At 33.3% G+C, this 12,610-nt stretch overlaps 1 pseudogene; it reads right to left on the reverse strand.

Annotated features, from left to right (window-relative positions):
- Nucleotides 1–4,131: 4,131 nt before the first annotated feature.
- On the reverse strand, nucleotides 4,132–6,465 carry LOC107914756 (60S ribosomal protein L15-1-like; annotated as a pseudogene).
- Between the last annotated feature and the right edge of the window lie 6,145 nt (nucleotides 6,466–12,610).

Below are 12,610 nucleotides of genomic sequence, written 5' to 3' on the forward strand. Positions count from 1 at the left end.
TGACAGCAAGTTGAAGCTATAAGTCTTATCTCCATGAAGTTGCAGTGGAGTAGATTGAAGTACTAGTTCCTATACCTATGAAGATGCAGTAGGAAGGAATGAGGCTACTTGAAGAAGAGAAGTACCAAGGTCCAGCACGACCGAGTAAAATTGGGCATTTTTAAAGTCTTTGCTTCGTTCCCGTTACACGATAACGAGCAAAGAGGGGCAGCTGTAATACCCAAATTTTACCCGACCTACAAAAACAGTCCAAATTACAATGGGCTTATGTGGCCCAAAACCCAAACCCAAATTACAAAAGGGCCTGTAAGGCCCAAAATAAACAACGGCCCAAACTACAGTGACCCAGGAACACCAGAAACCCTAGGGTTTCTAACCTTTGCGCCGCAGCCACCTAACTCCTCATGCAGCCAAGACACGATCGTACCTGCACATCAAGCAACAAACAACAAAAAAGGAAAGGAAATCAAATATTTGCAGAATCAAATCGAACGAATTCATTATTTGATTCCTATTTCGGCTATAAAAAAGCCACCAATACACTGTAATATAGATCCCAAAATGAAAAATCAATAAAAGAGCAAGCATTTTCACAGCATAAACAGAGCAAAAATCAATCAAAGGTGGTTACTTGTAATTTTTATTTATTTTCTTTACTGTTATAGTTTTTTTTACAAAGATAAAAAGTAAAAAACGAAAAGATACAACTTTTTTGTTTCTGAAACGAAACTGAGGCAGTAGAGGGAGCCACCCCCGAGGATCGGTGGCCAGAAACCGAAAGGTTTCTTGCCTGCTTTGAGGATTTTTGTTGACATTTTGGTGTTTTTGAGCCCGGATTTGGGTTTAGAGGGGTCAAGAAGGCCAAATCAGGGATTTTCCTTTTTGCGGCCACCGTAGACGGCGGTGCCGGCGCCAGAGATCGACGGCCGACGTGGTGGCCGACGACTGGCCGATGACCGGACCGGGGCTGGACTAACTGAAGAGGGAGAGAGTTTTTTTTCTGGTTTTGGGTTTTTTTTAGAAGAATGAAAAAAATGAAAGTTTTGAATTATTTTTTTGGCTTAAATAGCCTTTTAAAACGACATCGTTTCAATGGGCCTCCCCAGGCGCTAAAGCGACGTCGTTTTGGGGAGGCCAACCGGACTCCAACCCGACCCGACCTAGGATCCGTGTGTTTTCGAGCGGAGGGGTAAATTGCACTTTTAGCCCCTCCGCCTTTTAAATATTTTACAATTAGGTTTTTATTTTATTTTTTAAATTCGCCCTTTAATTTATTTTCAATTTCAATCTGGTCCCTATGGAACTACGCCGTTTAGAGGAAAAGGAACAATTCCCTTTCCGGTCCCTCCGTGATTATGCGCGTGTTCAATTTAGTCCTTGTGACTGCATTTATTTGCGGATTTGCCCCCAATTTTTCATATCCAGTTCAATTTAGTTTTTGTTTAATTAATTTCCATAATGTATTTATTCTTTTTATTTTATATGCAATTATTTGTATATATATGTAAATTTGTTGTTTTTATGTACATATTTATTTATTTATTTTAACGAATATTTTTATATTCATATATATATACGTATATTTATTTTTATTTTTAATATTATAATTATTATTTAATATTTATATATATTATGTACATGTATATATTTTTTAAAACAAATATTCTTTTATATCTATAAATACGTATATATCTATTTTATTTTTAAAAATGCCTAAATACCTATTTATATTTTTAACACATATTTTATATCTATATATTTATTTATTTATTTTATTTTTTATAAATACATTATATATTTTATATAAATTTTATAATCCAAAGTTTTACATGTAAATTCATATGTGTGCATTTTATTCTTCACAATTTCAATGTATATATTATATACCTTCTATTCTTTATTTATTTTGTTTGTTTTCTTCGTTCGCTAATTACTTATGGTTACATTCATTTTTTTTGTTTTGCTCATTTGTTTGATATTTTATATGTCATTAGTTATTTTTGCTTTTATATTTGTTTACTATTCATGTTATTACACCATTGATGTATTTATTGCGGTACTTGTTTTTGTAACATATATGCATACATTCAATTTAACATTACATCATTTTTTTACTCAATTTTAAAAATAGAAAATTTTCAAAATAGAGATAATACTCGTATTTAGGATTTTCAAGGAAATTGAGCCATAACGTATTGGGTTCTGATTTTCTTCGTAAAATCTAAAAATCGAGGATTGCTCTTTAATCAAACAAAATAAAACTTGTCATCGGAAATTCAATATGTTGTGTCCTAACGTATTGGATGTGACATGTTGATTTCTCGAGATAAAGATTTTTTAAAAAAAATAAAGGAAATATTGAATGTTTGGGGATTTTAAGAAATCGTGCACTAACGTATTGGGCTGCGATTTCTTCATAAATTTTAAACAATTAGATATTTTCTTAAATTTTATTACACTAGTTTTTGACTAACTCATCATGAAGAGAATAAAATGTTGTGCCCTAACGCATTGGGTGTGATATTTTTCTTTTTTCAAAATGAAAAGGTCTTAATAAATAATTTAATTTAATTTAATTAAGGATCGTATTTTTTTACTCTCGACTTCAAGACATTAATTAATCAATTTGGTACCAATTTTTGGGCATTACGAGGGTGCTAATCCTTCCTCGAACGTAACTGACTCCCGAACCTGTTTTTCTAAAACCCGTAGACCAAAGTCATTTTAGGTGATCCAATCACACCTCAATAAAAGATTGGTGGCGACTCCAAATTTTTGTTTTTTTAAAGGTCGACAACTAAATTTTTGTTTTCAAAAAAATGGTTTCGACAATTAGAATAGTGTTGTTAAGAAAAATTCACGTCAACATTTTGTTTGAAATAATTAAAAATATCAACTTTTTAAATTAACTAATGACATTATAAAAGTGGATGAACCAAATTATGTAAGAAATTAAATCATAAAGATTAAATCTTAAGTTTTAACATAGTCTAGAGGCCAAAATTAAAATTTGACCGTTGTCTTAAAATGTCAAAAAAAAAAGAAAAAAAAGAAAAAGTGATCAAACCTAAAAGAAATGAGATGTAATGTGTTAATCCCCAAGGCTCTTAGAATATTCAAATGATATATAATCACATAATGTTTTAACCAAAAAATTAACGATATTAACTACTTTAACTAATTAATAACATTATAGAAATCAAATTATATTGAAAATTAAGATATATAGATTAAAGATTAAATTTAGATATATTAGAAGAACCACCATTGAAATTTAACCATTTTTGTAATATGAAAAAAATCATGAGTGTGGCACACGTCAACAATAGGAGGTCCAAAAAAAGTTTTTTTTCTAAAGAAAAGCTCGAAAGAAGGTCCTTCGATTCTTCCTCTTTCGACCTTCTTTTTATATATAGATATATAGATATGTTTTGAGTGGTTTAATTATAAAAATATAAATATTACGGTACTCATAATTAGAGATGTTCATGCTCTGAGTTTGAGTTATAATTTAATTTTGAAAATTTATTAAAATTAAAATTCGTTTTGGACCAACTTACCCGTCTAAAAAATTTGTTTTGCTGTTAAAAAATTAATAAAATATTTAAAAATATAATTTTAATTAATATTTTATAATTAAATTTAAATTTTAAAAATTATTTATTATTATTTAAATCAAATTCAAACTAAACCGAATGAAAATAAAAAATCTCATGTAAACTCGACACGAACCCACTAGAGGTGCTCATGAGCCGGGCCGGGCCCAAATAAAAATTTCAGCCCACTTCCTAGGCCCAGGCCCGGCCTGACCCGAAATATGGGCCTGATATTTTGTCCAAGCTCAGCCCGGGGAAAAAATACAAAGCCCAAGCCTGGCTCGGCCCGGCCTGACCTTTTTTTCTTAAAACTAATTATGTTAGCTATAAAAATTATCTATAAAAATTATGGTAGAATTGATGTTATCTAATAAATAATGAACCTGTTGTCCAGCATTTACTATTGTTTTTTTTAACAACTTTATAGAAAATAAAAGCAAATCGCATAGATGAAGTAGCAAAAGAAAGAAAGAAATTAACGTGGAAGTACTTCAAGACAAATTAGAGCTTTTGAGCAGAAGAAGAAGCAAGCAAATTCATCCAAAATTGCATTAACTCAAATTGATTTAATAAAAGCCATAAAAGGGATGAAAACAATATTGCAAACAAGATTTGCAGAAATCAAGCATGGTCGCCAGCTCCAAAACTCAATATCAAATTCAAAAGGTGATCAAAAAAGGTCATAAGGTGAACTAATCCAAATCCTAGTACTTCCACATATCATGATGTCAAGAACTTTACTTGAATTTTTTTGAAAAACTCAAACAGAAATAAACTTGCAAAAATTCCAGACTCAGTAAAAGAAATTCCAAAATCCCACAAAGATAGAAGCAATTAATACGTCTAAAAGTAACCTACTAAACTCAACGGTAACAACGAAGGGAAAGGGTGTTGTTTCTCTTCCAGGTAGCCCTTCGAGACGGCCGATTCTTGTGGTGCAAGTGACCAATTCCATGCAGACCCCTATTTTTCTTACCTGCAGATGTGAGTCCTCGAAGTTCCCTGTGCTTGTGAACGGGATTGCAGATCCAGTTAACTCTCGGGTCGTTGCGGATCGCATTGTGTGCAACATCAACAAGGATAACCTCAAAGTACTTCTAAGTAGAATCCTACAAAGATCAGATCATGCACAAAGCAATGAGGGCAATGGAATCATCCAGTAAATGGAGAAACCAGAACATTTAGCAACTATTACAAACCTCGTTAATCCAGTATGAGTTAACAACTCTGAGACCTCCTAATTTTCGACCAGCTCGCTCCTCTACAACAGACCGCTTGCTATGCTGGAACATCAATTGGGTAACACCCTGGTTTGTGGGCTTGCCATAGACAATACCTTTGGGAACAAGCCTCTTTCAACCACCCCTTCTAACTCGAACACGATAAACTACAAAACCCTGTAAAAGTACACATCTACTTTATTTGGGAAAATTTAAGTCAAATTATGTACAGAGAGCCTTACTATTCCCTTATACCATTTAGCTCAAAGCATTCATATCTAACACCCATGTCCGACACTAGACAAGCGCTTAGGGATACCATACTCTAAACATCTTCCAAATACATGAATAAGATTAGACAAACTAAAATACCCAAACCTTTGGCCCAAAATCAAGTATTAAGGTATAGCAAATGGCATTTGCAAACAATTAATTGTTTAATTTAAAGAACATAAGTTGATTAAATTTTGAGAGAAAGCCCTAAGCAAATCAAGATCCAGAGCTATGTTGTTTAGAATGAAACGAAATTCGACATTACCTGCTTAGCCTTGTAACCCAAGCGCCGAGCCTTGTCAGAACGAGTAGGGTGGTTGACCCTAACAATAGCTGGATGCTGACGGTATTCCCAGCACCTCACCTTCTGTGGATCGGTGGAGGTCGATTGGTGGAGGGCGGAGGTGGCTTGATGCCTTGATTTTGGAATTGGGAAAAACATGGAGGAGGGGAGCGGACGATAGGGTTAGGGAATAGGGAAGACTGTTGACACTGGGAGTGGGCAGTACAAGTAAAACAAAACAAAACTTAAAATTAAAATTAAAACTTAAAATTAAAAACTTTTTCAAGCAATGCGGAACAGCAAGTTGGAACTCAATATTGTATGTTATAACATCTTCATTGATGGCTTGTGCAAAGCTGGGCATATTGAAGCTGGAAAGGATATTTCATGAACTCTCAGTCAATGGTTTAAAGCCCGATGTTTACACATATGTTATAATGATTAATGGATTCTGTAAAGAGGGATTGCCAGATGAAGCATACCAGTTGTTTAGGAGTATGGGAGATAATGATTGTTTGCCTGATAGGCGCTGTTATAATGTAATTATCCAGGGGTATCTTTGAAACAGTTACACCTCAAAGGCAACACATCTTCTTAAGCATATGGTCGGTAAGGGTTTCTCTGCAGATTTATGCACCGCCATCTTATTGATGGATCTGATCTTGCGATATGATAAATCAATTTTGATTTGAAATATTTACCTACTGTGTAAAGATCGTCACTTGCAATTGTGAATCAATTTGTCCATAACCAATTGTACTGCTGTGATAAGTTTAAAGTTTCTGGAAGTTACAATGAGCATTAAGGTTTATTTTCAGCTTAGTTGATGCACTTTGAATATTATGGACGAAAGAAATAATTGTTCTACACCATGTTTCACTCTTCACCAGTGATCTTGTTGAGAAAATTTCTCAGACCTCTGTAGTAAGTAACATATCTTGTTCATGGTAATGTTGAAATCCTAAAAATCGGGGGAACAATTGTGGACACTCTATCCTGTATGCAGTTGTAATGATAACCTCCACCTTTCTTCATTTGGATGGCTGTTTCCTGCCAGTTGGAGCTTGAATTCAGCACCCATGAGACTATTTCAGACGAATCCTTGACACTTCAACACTTCAGTGCAAATGTTTAGAAAAGCTCAATGACTCACTCACCAAAAGCTGAAGCAGTTGGCTGGTCTCAATTGGCCGTATAATACTATAATTTAGGAATATCTTAAGAAAACGTTACTTCTAATATCTAGTGAGTTTTTTTTGGAAATACTTAGCATTAACCTTTTTGGTGCTACATCTATGCTGGTTTTGCTTTCCAGGTTAAGCTCATTTGCTGCCAAAGTCTGCTGAGGATGTTATGTGTGGTCTTCTGCCAAAGTCTCCCTCAGCCGCATCCAGCATAACAGACGGTAATACTTCTTTAAAGCTAAGTGAATTGTGATATGTATATATTTAACTTGACAAGAAAAAATGGTTCGAGGAAGGTCCTCAATTCTTATCAAGTAAGACAATTTTAAACTAGTTCACCAAATTGATGGGCTTGAAACTATATACGTATATGTAGCTTATCAAATTGCTGCCAGACCTTTATTAGCATACTCGCAGATCCATGAGGTACATATAAAATGAATTTGCTCTGATCTTGGGTATTGCTTTTGTTTACTGAGATAGACTTTCTGCTGCAGGTGGTATCATATGGGTCAGTGAATGGAATGTTCTACAACAACCTCTTGTTTGTATTATGAGCGAAATATACATCGGTTCCAGGGACAACTTGATGCAAGCAGAGATAATCATATAGCAGTGCCCTTATTGTTGGCCTCCTCTAAAGTTTGGTCACTACCTCCCATGCAGCTAAATCTTTCACCTGAAGGTACAATTAACCTTTGTATTTGATTACATATTTGTTTGTGTATGTGAAGCTGTATAAAAACCATGTTTTTTCTGCAAATTTATGCACTGTCACCTTATTTATGGATCTGATCTTACAATTTGATAAATCAATCTTGATATGAAATGTTTCACAGATAGCCTAAAGATCACTCGCGAATCTGAATTAATTTGTTGATAGCCAATTGTTGCCACACCTTTATAAGCTTACTTGCAGATCAATAAGTTACATATAAACTGAATTTGCTTTGATTGTTGGAATCGATTTTGTTTACCAGGATAGACTTTCTGCTGCAAGTGGGTATTATATGGGTCAGTGAACGGAATGCTCTGCAGCATCCTGTTATTTACGTTATGAGAGAAACATATCGGTTCCTGGAACAACTGGATGCAAGCAGAGCCAATTGTATAACAGTGCCCACATTGTTGGCCTCTCGAGTTTGGCCACTACCTGTTCTGCAGTTAAATCTTTCACCTAAAGGTACATTAGCCATGATTATATATTTGTTTCTATATGCTGTATAAAAACAATATTTTTCCTGCAACCTTTAGTTTTAAGTAGCTTGTTTTGCACAAGTAAACTCTGATTTGGCTTGCTACAACAGGAGTACTTTGAAGGAAGAAGTTCAGAACTTCACTGCAAGTAGATAGTGTAATTCATTTTTATGTTCAGGTAAACAATTGCTTCGAATTTATTACTTTTTATGAAAGAAATTGCTTCGGATTTAAATTGTATGGTTTAGGGATATAGGAAAATTATAGTGCAATGTGACTACAGTTTGTTTTCATCCATTACTGATTGCTTGCTGGAATTGGATTATGGATAAATGATACTTATTTGAACTCTGATGACTGTATCAAAGTGATCATTGAAAGGAATTTCAGCATGCTTTTTCTGATAAAGCTCTTCAGAACGATTAAGTCTAACTTCCAAGGATAAAGAAGTTGCATTTTCTGCATTAACCAGTTATAAACCGAACCAAATTCAAGAAAGTAGAGAAATTTAAACTAAGTGGATATCTGCTGAAGCAAGATAGGTTGATAAAAAATGTAATAACTGATATCCATAATTCGCCCTCTTTTAAGTTGGGATCATAAGTTGTTCTTCATTTCAGTGGATTGGTTATCAAAAACAAAGAAGAGCAAAAGTTCTTCACTCATCTTTTTCACCATTTTTGTCAACCAACAGCTCCAGCAGTGTTGCTGAAATTAATCTGGGGTTGTCCAGTATGGAGCTCCTTTTATACTCAAAGATCCATATGTTTTAAGAGCTAAATTTATCTTTATGCCTGGAATATATTTATATATATATATAATATTTCTCCTTTCTAATCTATTTCTCTTTATTTAAACATGAATTATTTAAAATGTGAAATATTATAATATTTTATTAATTAAAACTGATGTATTTTTAATTAGGTAATAAGTTAGAATTCTTTTTCAACTAGGTCTTAAAAATGAATGATATTTATAAAAATATAAACGTTTTTACTTAATTGATTTTACAATTATAAGTATAAAGTTGTGAAAATTTTGATATTATTAAATATAATTTTTCGGGTTAGTGAATAGTAATTTTTTTTATTGAGAAACATAGTCATTAATTGAGTAATATTAGCAGTGTAGAGTTAGTAATAGGAAAGGAGTAAATATGTAAAATTTTGGATATGGATTAAATTGAAAAATAAGTGATATTTGAAGGGTTAGAGTGCTGTTTTACCATTAAAAAAAAGGACATAAGAGCAATTTAACCGTAACACCCAAAAATTCCAATTTGAGTCCAAAAGAGAATTTTTATGGAAATTAATGGATAATGGAGATGGAAATTAATGAAGCGAATCATGGATGTGAAAAATGTAGTAAAAAGGATTGGATTGTAAATTTTAAAAAGTTAAAAGATTAAAATGTAATTTGATCAAAAAGAGAAAATATAAGTTCTTATTGGTTATTTGGCATGAGAATTAGTTGGAATGTGCATTGGTGTGGCAAAATCACTGTTGGATCAAATTGAAAATGATTTGAAAGTATAGAGATTAATTGTAAATTTTTCATTTTTGCTGAGAAAAAGGTGAAAATATAATTTAAATATTTATTTAATGTATAGAAATTATGCAAAGAGAAAAAAGAAGGTAAAAGAATAGTTTTACCATGTAGAAGTATTTTTGTCATTTTACATGAATTTTTATGATATTAATGTGATAATAAATTTATAAAATTAAATTTATTTAAAAAGGAATTAGTGAGAAGGATTGAGAATAGGAAATTATGGAAAGCGAATGAAAATTGGGAATAGGAAAATTACAAACTCCAAAAAGTGCAAATATTTTATGGAATGAAAATGGATAATAAATCGTTGACCGCTCAAAAACCAAATTTACTTGGAATTATCATGATCATCAATATTAGGTTAAATTGCACCGAAGGTCTTTAAATTATTAGTAGATTTATGTTTTGGTCATTTAACATAAAAATTTTACAAAATGATTACTTAACTATTCAAAAAGTGATGTAGGGCCTTCTATATTTGTACCATTTGCACCAATCGAAAGCCCTCTTTTCCTTTCTCTTTTATAGTTCAATTTTTTTCATAAAACAATTTTGAACATTAAAAATCTGTGAACTAAAATCTAAATAACTTTATTCTCTGATCTCCTTAGATCGACTTAGATCTACGATATGTTTTTCTACTCATTAACGAGTATTGATCCACTGTACCGATAGTCAATCATTACTTAGAGCTTGCTAGTCAAGTTTTTTTAAAAAGAAAAAAATTAACTGTCTAGTAACTTAAATAAAAACTTCCAAATAGTTCAATGACTTAAATAAAAACTTTTTCACCATCATTAAAAGGCCAATTAGGCCACTAATTAAAATAGAAAAAGAATCATGTTTAAATCAATGGGGGTGAGAACTTTCTTTTTGGTGGAAATACATACAACTTAAAAATAAAAGACTAAACAAAAGACATCTGTGTGGACTCCTCCATCAACCATAAACTGGTTCTTCTATACCTTACTGCCTTAGCGATCTTGTACATTTATTTTCCTCTTTAGAAGTATGCTGAATATTCTAGTGACTAAAAAGCTTCAATACCGTATGGATTCTCCTTACAAATGCGGAACTGGAGTTTACTTGAATGTCATCCTTGATTATGTTAATAGCTTCAATATTGTCTATCTGAATTAAAACATTTTCAAACCTCCAATCTGTCACAAGATTCAAACTGTCCAAAATACACCAAAGTTTAGAATCAAGGACAGTACAATTACCCAAGTACCTGTTAAAGCCAATAATCTATCCCCCATTATGATCTCTCAAAAGCCCTCCAGGTACAGTGAAAGCATCCTCATGTCTAACCGAGCCATCTGAGTTCAAGTACACCCAACTGTTCGATGGAAAGAATCAACAATCAATATTGAAGATTTGGAAGTTGATGCGGTCGTTGAAAGCACCAAAAATATCCTATCCCTAATAAATAATGAAAAAGAATAGTAAAAGGGAAGTAGGGTCAAATCCTTAAGGACTGGATTTGCACAATATCTTGTTCTGTGAAATCCTGGCAGAATCTTGCCTAAGAAAACCTGCATGCCTGGAAAAAAATAAAAATAACAGAATTAAAGGTTTGGATATGAAAATGAAAAATAAAATAAAAACAGAATTAAGAATATTGAATCGAAAATTTGAGAAATTAAAAATAGAGTTGAGAGAAAGGAAATTCTTATGGGAGATTCCAGCCTCCAGTTGTCTCCTTCTGCCTTAGGTTCAATCCTCGGCTTTTAAATGATCCTTCCCAAACCGAATAAGCCAGTTATAGTGGAAGAGGACGCCTACGACTACCAGCTCCAAAGATTTAGACTTACGATTTAGTGGAACCTGACTCTAGCTAACAATCGTTTCTGTGGGATCGTCTTATGCTAGATCAACGCTTCTCAATGGCGAATCCCATGCCATTTTGTCTCTTAGGCTCACCAACCTCTGACGCAGTAAGCTAACGAACCGACTGTGCAGCCTTCCCAAAATATACAAAGCAGCCGCCTTTGCATACGTTGAAAAGCTTACTTCTTAAGGGACATGGACGGAAGCGTCAGCTCCGTAGTGCGGAGAAATGATGAATACTCGGCGAGGAGGCTAAGTACGAACTCTAAGCCTCAAGAACCCTTTTTGGGAAATATCGACAGCTTTCGGCTAGATGAGTTTAGTGGCTCATGGTTGTGGTGGAAAAGAAAATAAATAAAATAAAAATGGAGATTTTATTGAAAGAAAATATGAGAAGAACAAAAGCCTAGACTTTTGGGGAAAAAGTGTTTACAGAAAAAGATGGATCTCTTTTGAGTCACTTCACCCCCTATTTATAGTGCTAGGGGAGATAGTCTAATCCTACTTAAATTCCCAAAAGATAAATACATTTAATTAAATATAAATAAAATAAAATCCTAAAATTAAATAATCCTTAATAATTATATTAATATTAATTATCCTAATATAATTAAAATAGAGTCTGATAGAATAAAATCTCTTCTTTTTGCATTTCAACCATTGTGTCCTCCATGCTTGCACTTTTGGCACCAACTTTTCATTGTGTCGCACATTGACCCATTGTATCTCTAAATTCACGCTTTTGGCCCTTAATTTTGCTTTTGCCTCAAATTTAGTCCCTATGAGATAAAAGATCATAAATAGCTCAAACTAGCAGGATCATACTCAGAATAAATACATAATTAATACATAAAAATACGTTATTCTAGAGTGTTATCAGAAGCACATGAATCTGTTACAAAAGCATACTACTTAGCCCAACTAAGAGAAACTTTGATAACTAAATCTGAACTCCAAGCTAGGCCTTGGAAAATATAGAGATTTCGCTTTTTCCAAATGCGCCAAATTATGATCCTGAACAAACAATGCCAATTAACCCGTCTTGCTAAATTGACAGTTTGTTGATTTCTGAGGTTATGCTTCATCCATTCAAAGAGGGACCCAGAGTAAAAAGTAGGAAGCTCATTTGATGGGATTAAATGGTTCCAAATATCCCTTGCTGCAGTACAATCCCGAAGAGTGTGTAGCACATCTTCACACTTATGCCCACAGATTCCACACGTAGGATCAATTCCTATTCCTCTTATTATCTTTTCCGCATTGGTGAGTAACCTTTGTCTAAACGCAAGCCATAAGAAAAATCTTACCCTTTGTGGTCTTTGAAACTTCCACGGTAACTACCAAATAGCTTCTTTCGAATTCCATGAGTCTTCTCATATTTTTTCATACGCACTTTTGATGGAGAATGAACTAGATATGGTACCTCCCTAGATAATTCTATCAGCACCCAAGTTTGACTGGGGGGAATCCCACAAT

The sequence above is a fragment of the Gossypium hirsutum genome, chromosome D10 (assembly GCF_007990345.1).
Source record: "Gossypium hirsutum isolate 1008001.06 chromosome D10, Gossypium_hirsutum_v2.1, whole genome shotgun sequence".
Taxonomy (NCBI): domain Eukaryota; kingdom Viridiplantae; phylum Streptophyta; class Magnoliopsida; order Malvales; family Malvaceae; genus Gossypium; species Gossypium hirsutum.